At 44.7% G+C, this 12,692-nt stretch overlaps 2 protein-coding genes across 6 annotated transcripts in view; one reads left to right on the top strand and one right to left on the bottom strand.

The window, feature by feature from the left end:
• The window catches only part of Lar (tyrosine-protein phosphatase Lar), a 375,895-nt gene that overhangs the window by 318,842 nt on the left and 44,361 nt on the right, over positions 1–12,692 (bottom strand). The window contains exon 2 of the mRNA XM_067357826.1: positions 5,900–5,994. The gene's annotated coding sequence lies outside the window, so the exon portion shown is untranslated. The remainder of the gene's footprint in view (positions 1–5,899; positions 5,995–12,692) is intronic.
• Positions 1–12,692, top strand: part of LOC105674723 (uncharacterized) — a 237,534-nt gene that overhangs the window by 55,316 nt on the left and 169,526 nt on the right. The gene's annotated exons all lie outside the window — the stretch shown is intronic.

A 12,692-nucleotide genomic window follows, 5' to 3' on the forward strand; every position in this document is an offset into this window, starting at 1 on the left:
ATCAATCACGTAAATAGCGAAGCAAAGCGAGTGTCCATCGGCACTCGCAGCTTTGAAACGGAATTACGTAGACGGACACCTCGGGCGAGAGAACTGCACGCGAGCTGGCGAAGCATAAGCGAAAAGCCTGCAAGGCGAGAGAGAGAGAGAGAGAGAGTGAGAGAGCCCGGTCCGGTGTAACCCAAAGGCCAGGACACCTAGTACATCGAGGTCAGAACTGTTTCGAACTGTGGTCCCGTAACACTGCTGAGACACGCTCGGCGGGTAACGTTGTTAGTCGCGAACGGTTCAAACTAGTTTATAATACTAGCGAGACAGTGAGCGGGACAGTGAGAAGCGGTCACGGAGGTGGAACCGGACGGCGTCCCGACGTCCCGTAGTGCAAGCATAGTTCGCAGGTAACACTGATGAACGACAGACTGGTCCCGAGAAACCGAGTGGAGGAAGGCGATTCTACGCCCGTAAGACCGGACAATAAATAATGGACGCGGTGTGCTCCTTTGGTCCTGCACTTGAACGGGATGCACGCGAGTCTGATAAAGCTGCTAGTTTGTACAGCTGCTTGTCGTATCAATGACGTTAAAATCTCTCGCAATTACGGACTCTTAATTGTATTAGTTTGCGAGAAAAAACGACACGTTTCTAGAGAATTTTGCGAAAAATACTGCGAACAACGTATAATCGTTTAATCGCAGCTCGTTAATTTCTCTTCAGATGCAAATTATGTTTGCAGATTGAAATAGACGCTTATACAAATTCAATATCGCTTCTGACAAGCCGATGATTGAACTCGTCACCGCGAGAAAGAAACTCTGCCGTCGTTAAAAATGATAATCTTCCGTCAAACGTTGGATAATATCTTTGTCGCGTTTCTGCACGTCGATAAACGTTCGATAAGTAGATACATAGCGGAACGGTAATTATCAGGTCCGATTCTCATCGAAGCGCGCCAGCCGTTCTTTGTCAAATGCAACCGTGACAATGGCAGAATTACGTCTGCGAGGTGCCGACCGATAATCCACCTCTGGCGTTCGTCACTCGAGCAATTCGCGTCGTAGTTGGCGCGCGCGATAAAGCCGGTAACGTCTTTAAGTGGAAACGTTCGTTCAACGTCAGACGGGCCGCGCGGCGGCGGCGCTCCCGGCGGCGTAGCGGGGCGTAAGAGGGTGAATAATCATTTCCCGTCGTAACAAGGGAGATCGAGTCGTAACCGCCTTTACTTCGCACCTTACCTGCGCGCCACGTTTCCACCCTCCGGTTAAGAGATTGTGATTCCATTCTGTAGGAAGCCTTTCGACCACCTCCCGCCCGACCATCTTTCCTCTTTCGTCCGCCCGGGCGCACTCCACCCCTTGGCGCGTACTCTTATGACGCACTTAACTACCCCGTCGGGGTCTGTTTTATGAGCACGATGCCGATCCCGTGCGATAAATTTGCCGGCAGTTCGTCACCCGGCTAATTTTTACGAACCGTTTCTTAACAAATTGCCATCGCGATAATCGCATATGCCGACTCGACACGCGACGTTATCGAGAATAATCAATCTGAGTTTCCAACAAAAACTACAACAACAAGAGTAATATAATTTTATGATTAATACAATAATATTTCAATAATAATGCAATAGAGAAAATAATTTTCCTTTGATTCTCTGTTTTTAGATGAGGTAAGACCATTCCAGCGACTAACGTAAGTAATGTGATTCTAATTATATTGTATATAAGGCACATAAATATAGTGAATAAGTACGTGTTCTTCGTGGTTCATAAAATGAGAGACATAGTCGTTCGTGTCATCGGAGATTATCTTCTCGTTCAGCGATATTATCTCGTTAAATTCTGTCAGATACATCATTATGACCCTGTCGTTTCGCTTCTCTCATCTTATTTTACATTGTAAACAGACATGCAGTATTAACAGAAATCTCTGATATTATACATCCTCACACAAATATGAAATTGCTCTCGTATATTTACCCCACTATCAGAACACGTGCGCGTATTTGCATCATTAAAACTTTCAATTTGATTCGTTTACTGTGATAGTTACCTAGTATTTACTTTCGTGATATTTTAAGGTCCTTTTATGCGCAAATATGGAGAAAACTCGCTGCATTCATGCGCGCAATGCGGTTTAATTCACACACATAAAAATTGAAAATACGGCAGTAAAACTCTTCTACTTTAGATATTATATTACTTCCACGGGAACATTTTAATATCAAATATTAAATGCATATACTGCGGACCCGAACGGTAAAATATAATATTTCGGACAAATTTGTTACGAGCCGCTTGTGTATTGCGGAAGAGAAACGGGATTAAAATTTGGGAAAGGTCGACCCTCGCGGAATCGGCTAAGGAGAGAACCTGGGAACAAGAGTAAATGTTTGCTGTCTGCGAAACGAAATGGCGTCCTTCGCAGCGGCTGAACAAATACGAATGTCGTTAAAGGGAAGGATGACCGTTTTTGTGTCCGCATTGGCACGGCTACTACATTCTTTAACTACAAATTCTTTTTGCGCAATTGAATATGTAATAGCGGATTGTTCTAATAATTTGATAAAATAATATGATCTAATAATTTTATAAAATATTAAATTTGCGGACAAAACTTGATACTGAAACTACCGATACTTTTATAAAAAAACTGATAAATTTTATATACATAAATTATATTTTAGACAGTTTTTATCGGTTTCATTGGTTTTATGTAAAAAAAAAAAAAAAAAATTCCGATTATGCCGGATAAAAGTTTAAATGCTCTATGAGTAGGAATTATTAGTTTGTTCTACTTTCTAATAATAACTATAGTTATCACACGCGTGACATATGGACGTAGTTGATATCCACGGTATGGTCTGACTCGACATTCGACATTTACCGTCTGCAACGAATAGTATAACTGAATTCCATTAGGACGACCCGGCGCCTTCTCGCACGGCGGGAAGATCGCGGAAGATCGATACGCAGTCGTTAGTCTTCGCAGACTCGTGAGACCAGTTGTAAAGACCTGTCCCCTCGTAGATTAGTCGATTTGTAAGGTTGAATCGCCGCTGTCGTGAAAATTATCTAGACGTTTCAAGATTACTAGAAGATTGGATCAATTATTTGATTATTAGACGCTTAATTCTTCGAGAAATCGGACAGCGGTTTTGGATTTCATTACGGTGACATGTTTCAGACAGAGAGATTAGGCGTGTCTCACGGAAATGATGTAATGCCGATGTTCGGGCATATAATTCAGTTCGACGAGTACATTGCAGTTGAACTGTGTCTCCTCGGACTGGATGCTTGCCGGTCTAAACCGATCAACGGCCATATTAACGAACGCATCGGGGCTCATAAATCATAACGGCGTGTAGTTGTAGCCAATCGCATTGCCCGTTTAGGTGCTAGGAGCCAATCGGAGACGCGGCTGAACGGACGCGAGCGTCGAACGAATCCCACGCCCCGGAAATTACGTGTCCGACTCTAAACTCTGATGATTGATGAGCCGGCTATACGTGGAAATAGTGCGGGGCCGGTCCTCTCCTGCTTACTACGACTTCCTCGCAGTTTCAAACCCTGACGACCCTCTCCGCGCCTCTACCACTTATTCACCATCTTTCCACTTCGCTATTTCGTTTTCCCGCACTTCGCTCCGGCGCCAACTTTATCACCGTCAGCTGAACAAATCTGCGAGATACCTAATTGTTACCGGTCCGCGCTGGAAAGTACGCTTGAAGTTTCCGTTTTATTATTTACGCCGGAGGGAACGTCTAAATTACGTAGAGATTCTATTAAATGAAAACTTATTTCTATGATTTAGCGACGCGCTAGAATATGCAGCTGACGCTCTCCTCGAATTTTTCTCTCGACGTGCTCACCTTCCACATATGTCTTTTCTAAAGTCCCGAAGACATTTTTCGCGCGCAAGGAAGAATAATATTCGGGTCGTGCGTGCGTCCGCGCGATATTAGAAATTACATCGGGGCGCGGGGAGATGTAAATTTCTCCGGTTCATGCGATTAATGCCGCTTATTTCCCATTCCGTCAAAACAGTTTCCTTCAAGTCATACATCTCGCCCGCTTTTGAAACGGTAGAATGAATAGCCTTCGGGGACGGGAACGCATTCCACGCTGTCATACCGAACTGCCACGGAAGTGTTTTCCCAAAGATCAGTATTCCCGTTCTTCGCCGCATCGTTTCCGATTGTCAGAAGTTCGTCCTTCGGGCAAACACTCGCGGCAATCCAGCAGTCGTAACACGCGAGGTGGGTTCGGGCAAAGGGCAGAAATTTTCGTAAATGCGTTCTCCGTTTTCAGCCCCCGGGTTCATCGGCGCGTGGCTCACAAAATTTGCATCTCCGAGAAGACGGAAATTTGATTCGCACCGAAAACCCGAATGCGTCACGTTCCGCGAGGAAAAAACATCCGAAAGAACGACGCATCGCCCGGAAACATGAATTCCGGCGATGCTGGCGTCGACGCGAGGTTATTAAATCCGTATATTTTTTCAATTCGCGCGCGGTGCGATGTGCGATGTAAACAGAGAAGCGAGTTATTGAAATCCAGGGCCAACGAGAGAGCGTGCGCGATTGGCCGCGCGCTGCGCTCGCACTTAATGCTCACTGATTTCGCGAAATAATTTTTCTCCGTGTCGCTCCGGAAATTTCTGCGCCGAGAGAAAGAGAAAGAGAGAGCCGGGACAGTGCGAGTGGGACCAACGTTCGTTTTATAACGCTAATTGCGGCTGTCACAAAGTTGCCACCGGATTTGCATACTATTGCTTTCGAAATTAGACGACCGCGCGCGTAGTTGCCGCCCGCGCTTCGCTCGCAAAAGTATTCCGCGGACGCGGAGAAGCGAATGAACTCGTTCAATTCGCCGCGACATAGATCCGCCAATTTGCGCGCAGCGTTTCCTTGCACCACCACCACCGGCGTCGTCATTACTAGCACCACGGCGATCGCCATCACCAACACGCGGCGCGAACGTGTCGCGAGATCACCGAGCTAAACCGGATAGAAAACGAAATTATGTCGGCGATCGATCGATGTGCTATCGCTTCTAACCGGGACTTATTTACGTGCCGATGGATTTCCCAGCGGGTATACGAAATATACCGCAAGATCCCGCCGTCGAAGAGTTGTTTATATTCGCGTCGAGTTCACGGCGTATTTCGCGGATCAACAAATGCACAACTCTGCCATTTCTTCGTGGCGGTGCAAATAGAGCGCGCGATCGATTGACATTCGTGTAATCCAATTCTGAGATGCAAATTTTTATGTTTCACAAATGTCAATATTTGAGCATTAATATTTTATTTTCATTAATATTTGACAATTGATTGGCTGCATAGTGCACAACACGTTTAGGATCTTGATATTTCTATTTATCTTTTCGATAGAAAGATAATATTTCTATGACCGAATATTTTGCTTCGACTAAATCCGTTATTTTTGTACTTTTTTTATTCGCACGAGAAACAGCATAAAACCCATTATGCCGATATTATCTGCCTCTGCTCCTTTGCCGCGCGGCTCACAACCTCGTCTCCATTTTCTCCTTAGTTTAGTTTTAGTTATTTTTCATTTACCCGGCTGTGTGCGTCATGTCCCGCGCGCAAACGTGCAGATTGCGTTTGGCGAGATCAAAGCAGCCGGAAAACAAGGCCACTCTCAACGCTCTTTCCAAAGAAGCCTGCGCGAAGGCTTCAGTCAAGAGTATCAGAGTACAACGAGACGAGTAGACTGTATCTGGCGGCCGAAAAATAAAATAGCGCGAGACAGTTGCCGCGTTATAAACTCCGACGTTGGACTGCTATCATGACGATAATATGCCGTTTCAAGACTGTCTCTTGGGACGGCGATCCCAGAGGGAGCGTGTTGCATTACACGCGCCTGAGTTCAACATACCTGGCAAACTAAAGGCGGATCCCCTTTACGTATCGTTATGTTCCCCACAGAGAGAGTAGAAGGCAGTTGTTGTCATCGCATCGGCGTGCATGGACCTAGAAAAAGTATATAAAATTTCTACGTAATGTCGTTGATCGAATAACAAGAAAAAAATAATCGTTTTCTAATTGAAGACCGTGCGCGAGCAAGGAATTGTATTTTTTTAAACACATTTGTAATCTATTTTACGGCACACATATATATTCAAACATACATTTTCACATTTTGCAGTAATGAACATTTTATGTTAATTAATTTCATAATAATTAATTAGAAAAGATTATTTTGTGTTAAATATTACGAAAATTACTTACGTCATTATCATTCTTTTTATATATGAAAATAATTATGTCAACATGCATGCAAAATAATATTTCCGCGATATTTATATGCTCGTTATATTTTATATATACATATTTTTTTTTTTTTTTTTTTTTTTTTTAATAAATCGTTTATAAATATTGTTACTTAATATTTTAAAGTTCTTTAGCTATTGCGAAAATGTGATAGTTTTGAATATGTAGATTGCAGTATCTTTAACCAAGCTGATGTGATATAGAATAATCTTTGTATGCAGGGTCTTCAATTATTTATCTGATAGAGACTATAAGACGATAACTTAGATATTCTACACGTAGACTATGCGTACAGTACTAAACTTGGTCCGATGTAACGAGCTAGCATGGATCGTGCTAACGAGCTCAGGACTTCCCTCGCGAAAGTCCCAGAAGCGCGATAAATTCGACTGATACAGATCACATCTCCGAACGCGGAAAATCAACAGAAATAAACTCTCAGTATAGTCGCAGATGGTATAGTCGCATATGTTAAACGAGGGACAATAATGGAAAGTTATCTTCACAACTACGAACACATTCAATGTATAATATTCACCGCTGGCCGACGCTTATCAATTACACCGGTGTGTCTCGGTGTATTAGGTTGCGGCCAAGCAGTTCCGCTACAGTAGCGTGATCGGTATTTTTCCTTACAACGCCTATTTACAAAGGTACTTTCTCGAACTTCAAAATAACAGTGGGGAAACGTACGTGTCGGGGCTCGGCGCTCACGTGACTCCGCGCACTTATACGCGTTCGAGCAGTCGTTTCGCTCCTCCGTTCACGGAAAATCCGTGTAAGCCGCATTAGAGAAATTATCTCTCTGCCAGATTTTGATGACTTCATGAGTTATAAGAGGCACGGGGGGAGGATAAGGGTGAGGCGTCGGAGAGGATTTTTGAGGATGTGGTCGGATATAACGGGAGAAAAGACGAGCTGCTAGAAAAATGGTACGCCGTTCGCAAGGATAACGAAGCGAGAGCCAGCTAGGAGCCGAGATGAAGCTGGGACGAAGTGAAAGAAGACTGGGGGGAAAGAGGAGGGGGGGAGATGGTGAGTGGGAAAGCTTGAGGGACCTTGCGCACTCGAAATGATTGAAAGACCGAGGAAATTGAATTCTCGCATTCGATCGTGCCGCCTCGGGTCTTCTAATTGAACGACTCGTCTCCTTTGGCTGTCTCTATCACTCTTTCTTCTTTCAGTATCTGTCCGCTCGCCATTCCTGCTTGCTGTCATTTTGTTCCCAGTCATTTAAGCAACTCTTCTTTCGCTACTCTGACTCCAGTCCCATCCAATAATTCGCTTATCATTGGTATTTAACTAGGAGTCGAATCAATTTTGACTGTAAGATTACATTCTGACGAAATTGCCACTTTAAAGAAGGGATAATAAATTATTCATTATGTGAAACAACTTTTTTATCGTAAATATTTTTTCTTATTTAACGCTATTTGTGTTGGGGATTTTTATACATATCTGAATTAAAAATTAAAAAAAACCGACACACGCAACAAAAGTTTTAATTAAGCTCGGTGCTTTTAATCCCGATTGAAATGCATTGCGTTATTGTTCAAATTTCACATTTAACATCTCTGTGATTGTCACCGCATTCTACTGTCGTGTCTAAGTATCGCGATACGTCAGAAACGTACCGCTGAATTGATTGGCAGGCTGTTCGTCGCGCTGTCTGCATCTAAACAATAAATATACCTCGAGGAGACAGAGAACGATAGTGCGGCCGGCGCTTTTCGTTTTCGCGCGCGATATTCTGCGTTTCAACATCGTGAAATGGAAAACGGAATTCTGCGAGCGCGCGCTTTCCTATTCACAGGAGAGTCGTAAAGCAAACGCCCTGCCTCCGAATAAAACCGGCAGCCCTTATATTTTTCGCGTTGCGTTTCCCTCTCGACCACGTGCCGACGGAGCGTTTATCAAAAATTCATACGCGGACGAATCCGTGCCGATCTCGTCGATCAAAAAGAGATTGGCGTGACCGCGAGTTACGGTGGCAAGGTGTGCGAACTGTACGTAGACAGATAGACGGATAACCGCCTGCGAACCGCCTTTTGTACCCGCGCGCACGTCGCACCTGCAAACGCGACGTTTACCCCCGTTAGATACCGGAAAATATCGTCCGAAAACTAGCGAGACCGGGGCACGTTGCTCGTGCGGACAGGCGAGGCATACAGTTTGCGACGGAAAAATGAAAATTTCTGCCTCTTCCGGCATAAATTCACTTGGCCATTTGGCGCGCTGTACGATCCATTTTCATTTTTATGCACGCCGGGATGAGAGGGCGAGCGAGCGAACGCCAGGTGAGGGAAGCGGTGACAGGGGAAAAGCTCAGATAGTGGTATACCGGGACGAGCGAGAGACGAACGGTGAGAGAAAGAGGGAGAGAGGGAGAGAGGAAGAGGAGGAGGAGGAGGAAGAGGAGGAGGGCGAACCAATGCGACGAAGAGAGGAAGAGGGAGACGGTGGAGCGACAGAGATGTAGCTTGGTCCGGTCCGCGGCCCGGTTAATAAATACCAACGGTATGCAAATAAAGTCAATCGTTCGATCGTTTGAATTTTAATTCGTCGAAATGCGAAATTAAATTTGGTAGCTGCAGCTACGAGCTGCGCGCGTACGTTTCGTGCTGTTGCGCGTCCAATGCCGATAAATCGAACGTTACGTCCGCAGGATATTACTGTTGGAGTGCTCGAATGCCAGAGGGAACGGCCAGGAGAATTATTAATCGGCTATGGACTTCTCCATTGCGGCTTATCCTCCTCTCCTGTCCCCTACCGTGTCTCGCATCGTGTGTATCGCGTATAGCGCTTTTAACAATGAGTGTAGTGTGCTTCGTCCATGTTTCTCCTTGCCGATAACGAATGTTATACAAAATTTCGCGATATTCAACAAACGATAAACATAATTAACGATATAGAACGCAGGAATAATTTATTAATGATTCATTACGCTAATGAATCATATGGAAATGTCGAAGAAAATGAGAGATTCTCGAACGATAATTAATACATATGCGAAATATTTAATATTTTACACCGAGAGATATTATATGCTCGAAATATTTCATCTGCGTATAAAGGAAATCAGAAATCACATCGCTTGCTTTTCCCACGTTCCATTCGCTTTTACGGTATCAATGCCGACGTGATAAAGGATGACAGTGCGTAAGTGAGTCCTGCGGGAAGCTGCGGTGGCGCAAAACGGATAATTAGGTTGATCGTTAATACACCATTACCAGCGGGGCGCAGTCATTAATCGTCCAATTTTCTCTCCGGGGGCGCGTCTCTAATACTCACCGGCGCGAAGTGGACCCGCCGCGCGAGCGGCGAAGTGTATAAGGGGCATTGTTCACTTCCTGTTTTGAATATCGAATTTACGAGCGAAGTTGCAGCCTGCTCGCGCGAGTGAGCCACCCGCCGCGAAATTTACCTCCTGCCACTCGGTTTCCCCGCTTCTTTGACCCCTCGCCGTCTTATCCCCTTCGTCGCCTCGCCGCCGACGCGAGGTTCCAACTTGGACCGTAAAACTTTGCTCCGAACTCGTATCCGAAAGGCGAACCTTTCCCTTAAGCGTTCACGAGTACGGAAGAAGGGAGATGGAAGACTGAAGAGAGAGAAAAGGCGAAATGCCGTCAGAGCGTGTGCTCCGGAGTCGCTTCGAATTCTACGGTATCTCATTCTCGGAGCCATGGGGAAAATCGATCGATCGCGAGGTTCGAGTCGCGCGAATCGCAGAAGGTTACCTGCGGGAGACAGGATATACGTACAAGGGTGCGCAAACACCGACGGACCGCCAACGCTGTGCACACAAAAGATAGATGCCGTCGCGAAGGACCGAGGGGTTGAACGACGTCTTCCTTTTCCTTGCCCAAGGCGTTCCTTTGCGAGCGTCTTCGTACGCCACGCGCGCTTTTATCAGAGAACGTCGAAGAGAGTGAAGGAGCGAGCGAGGAAGCGAGCGAGTAAGAAAGAGAGAGAGAGAGAGAGAGAGAGAGAGAGAGAGAGAGAGAGAGAGAGAGAGAACTTGAATAAGTCGATGGAGAGCAACGCGGAGGAGAGATGGAGAGGTTGGGAGCCGAAACCGCGTTTGAGACTCTCTCGGTCATGAAACGCCGCCGAGCGTCCTCTTCGACGAGCTGCTCAAGTGGTGCCGACAAACGCGGCGAGCTTCTCTCCTACAGGTCAAAAATCGAAGGTTAAGGTACCGAACTCTTCTTCCCATTGGGGCGCCCTACCTTCTCCGCCCTTTTCCACTTGCGCTCCCGCAATCGGTTCACCTTGCGGAAAAGCGGTAGATGTCCGAGGTCGTCCGTGTTCTAAAACAAATTCTACCGTTTGCGACGCTCCGCCGCGTGGAGACTCCATTTCCAAATTACAATCCCAGCGTGGAGAATGCTCTCCGTTTATCGCGTACTTCGCAAATGTGACACGCGAGAGTCTTTCCTTATGCCGTCTCGTGCAATTCTATTCCGGTCGAAAAATCGCTTATAAAAACGCCCACTTTTTCTCTTAAGAGATTATTTACACCGCGCGAGAATATTGGTGATGTTTTTTACCGACGGCATATTACATAATCGAAAGAGTATTTTAATGCAGTCTAAATATATCTTGAATAATTATAAAAACTATTGGTCATAATAGTCGAGTAATTATAACGAGCGAGTACGTATTCGCACTTGAAAATCAGCCAATAATGTCGACATGGGTGATATCTACTACGATAACATTGTGACGTTCGTGAGAACATTTCAAATAAGCGACGTGGTAGACCTAAGCTAAACGTTAACGATGAGCTCTTGTACGCGCTCACGCCTACTCCGCAGCTGAATCGAGTGGACGGCGAGAAGAGGGTTAAACAAACACACCGCGAGAGAAGGCTTCGCACGGAAGTATCCAGGCCTCAAGTATTTGGCTTCGGTGTAGTGGTATCGGAAGCCGTCTTCACGGACATAAAAAAACTTTCTAGCGGAAGACGTCAAAGTTCTTTATCTGCGGATCACGTACGAGCTATTCCGTGAAATTGGCCGGTGTTTCGCCGAGGCGGATGGCGTGAAAAAATATCTTACGCGTTTCTGTCTCACTCGCAATGTTTTCTGGACGTGTCGCCATGCACCGTAAAAAGAGGGAGATTGCGATTGTCCTCGTGCGGAGGCGAGGATCGATCGTAAAGGGGGAAAGAAGGTGTACGAAACAAAAAATGATTTTCCTTCCATTAGGGCCGACATACCTTCTGCTCTTCTATAACAACGGTTATTGGATAACAACGTTGGTCATGCGGAAAGTCGACCTTTAGAGGTTCCATGAGGAAAAAGTAGCAAGATTACAATAGATGAAATATTTTTATTAAAAATTTTTAGAAATTATTTTTTTTAAATTATCAAAAATATGTCACTTTTTATACAAAAATTTTAATTTTAATTAGCTGTATTATACGTTTATCCTTTTACCCTTTATTCTTTTGTTTAATTTTAACAATTTTAAAAATACGCGAGGCACATTACAAAAGATTTCAATGAAACAATACAGACTACGACTATCTTGCAAAAAGAAAATAATTAATCGGCATAATAGTTTGCAACAATAGCGCAGTAATTAATTCAGTTTAGATTATAAAAGAATCTTTTCAACATACACATTTGTATTATCAATTAACGAGAATATCACAAACTGTCATTTATTTTTCAGACGCATTTTACAAATTATTCACATTGATTCGCATTGGAAAATCTTCGTTGGACTCGCTTTGTTTTTCTTGTTTTGGTAAAAAACTAGTTGTTAGATTAAAAGAGATGTTAAGTCAAAAGTGCAATCTCGGTGTAAAGCTTGAGAAATGACTCCGAAAGAACGAAAGTCGCGCTTCGATTTTATTTCACGAACGTTAATTATATTGAAACGCGCAACACTCGGTCACACTGCTGCAACGTTTGTCAAAGGACTTAGGTATACGGTAACGCGATAATGCGGAGGGAAACTTTTAATCGAAGCCGGGAAAATACACGGCTGCTTTTGCCAGCGTCGCGATTGACAAACACTCCGTACTCTCGACATTTTAAACGTAATTCTTTTTTCGCCTGGAATCTGACATAAATGCGCGACGCGAAAATAGCGGCGAAAAAAGCGGCGCGATGAAAATGAGTGTATTATGTTACGGTGACGCGCACAATAGGAGAGATTATCATTGAAGCTGGTGGCGCGGCAGAATAACGGCCCTTTTATTAAAATTAGTGGCACCATTACGTAGCATTTGTCCCGCAATACCAAGTAAGCCGTATTGGCATATACGGTATCGCGCAGCTAACGGAACAGCTTGCGGAACTTCGAACCGACATGTGCGCGCCGTTTAAGCCGAGTTAGATTAGAGATAAAAAAAAATTGGTACCGCCTTCGACATTCTATAAGATTAC

The sequence above is a fragment of the Linepithema humile genome, chromosome 6 (assembly GCF_040581485.1).
Source record: "Linepithema humile isolate Giens D197 chromosome 6, Lhum_UNIL_v1.0, whole genome shotgun sequence".
Classification (NCBI taxonomy): domain Eukaryota; kingdom Metazoa; phylum Arthropoda; class Insecta; order Hymenoptera; family Formicidae; genus Linepithema; species Linepithema humile.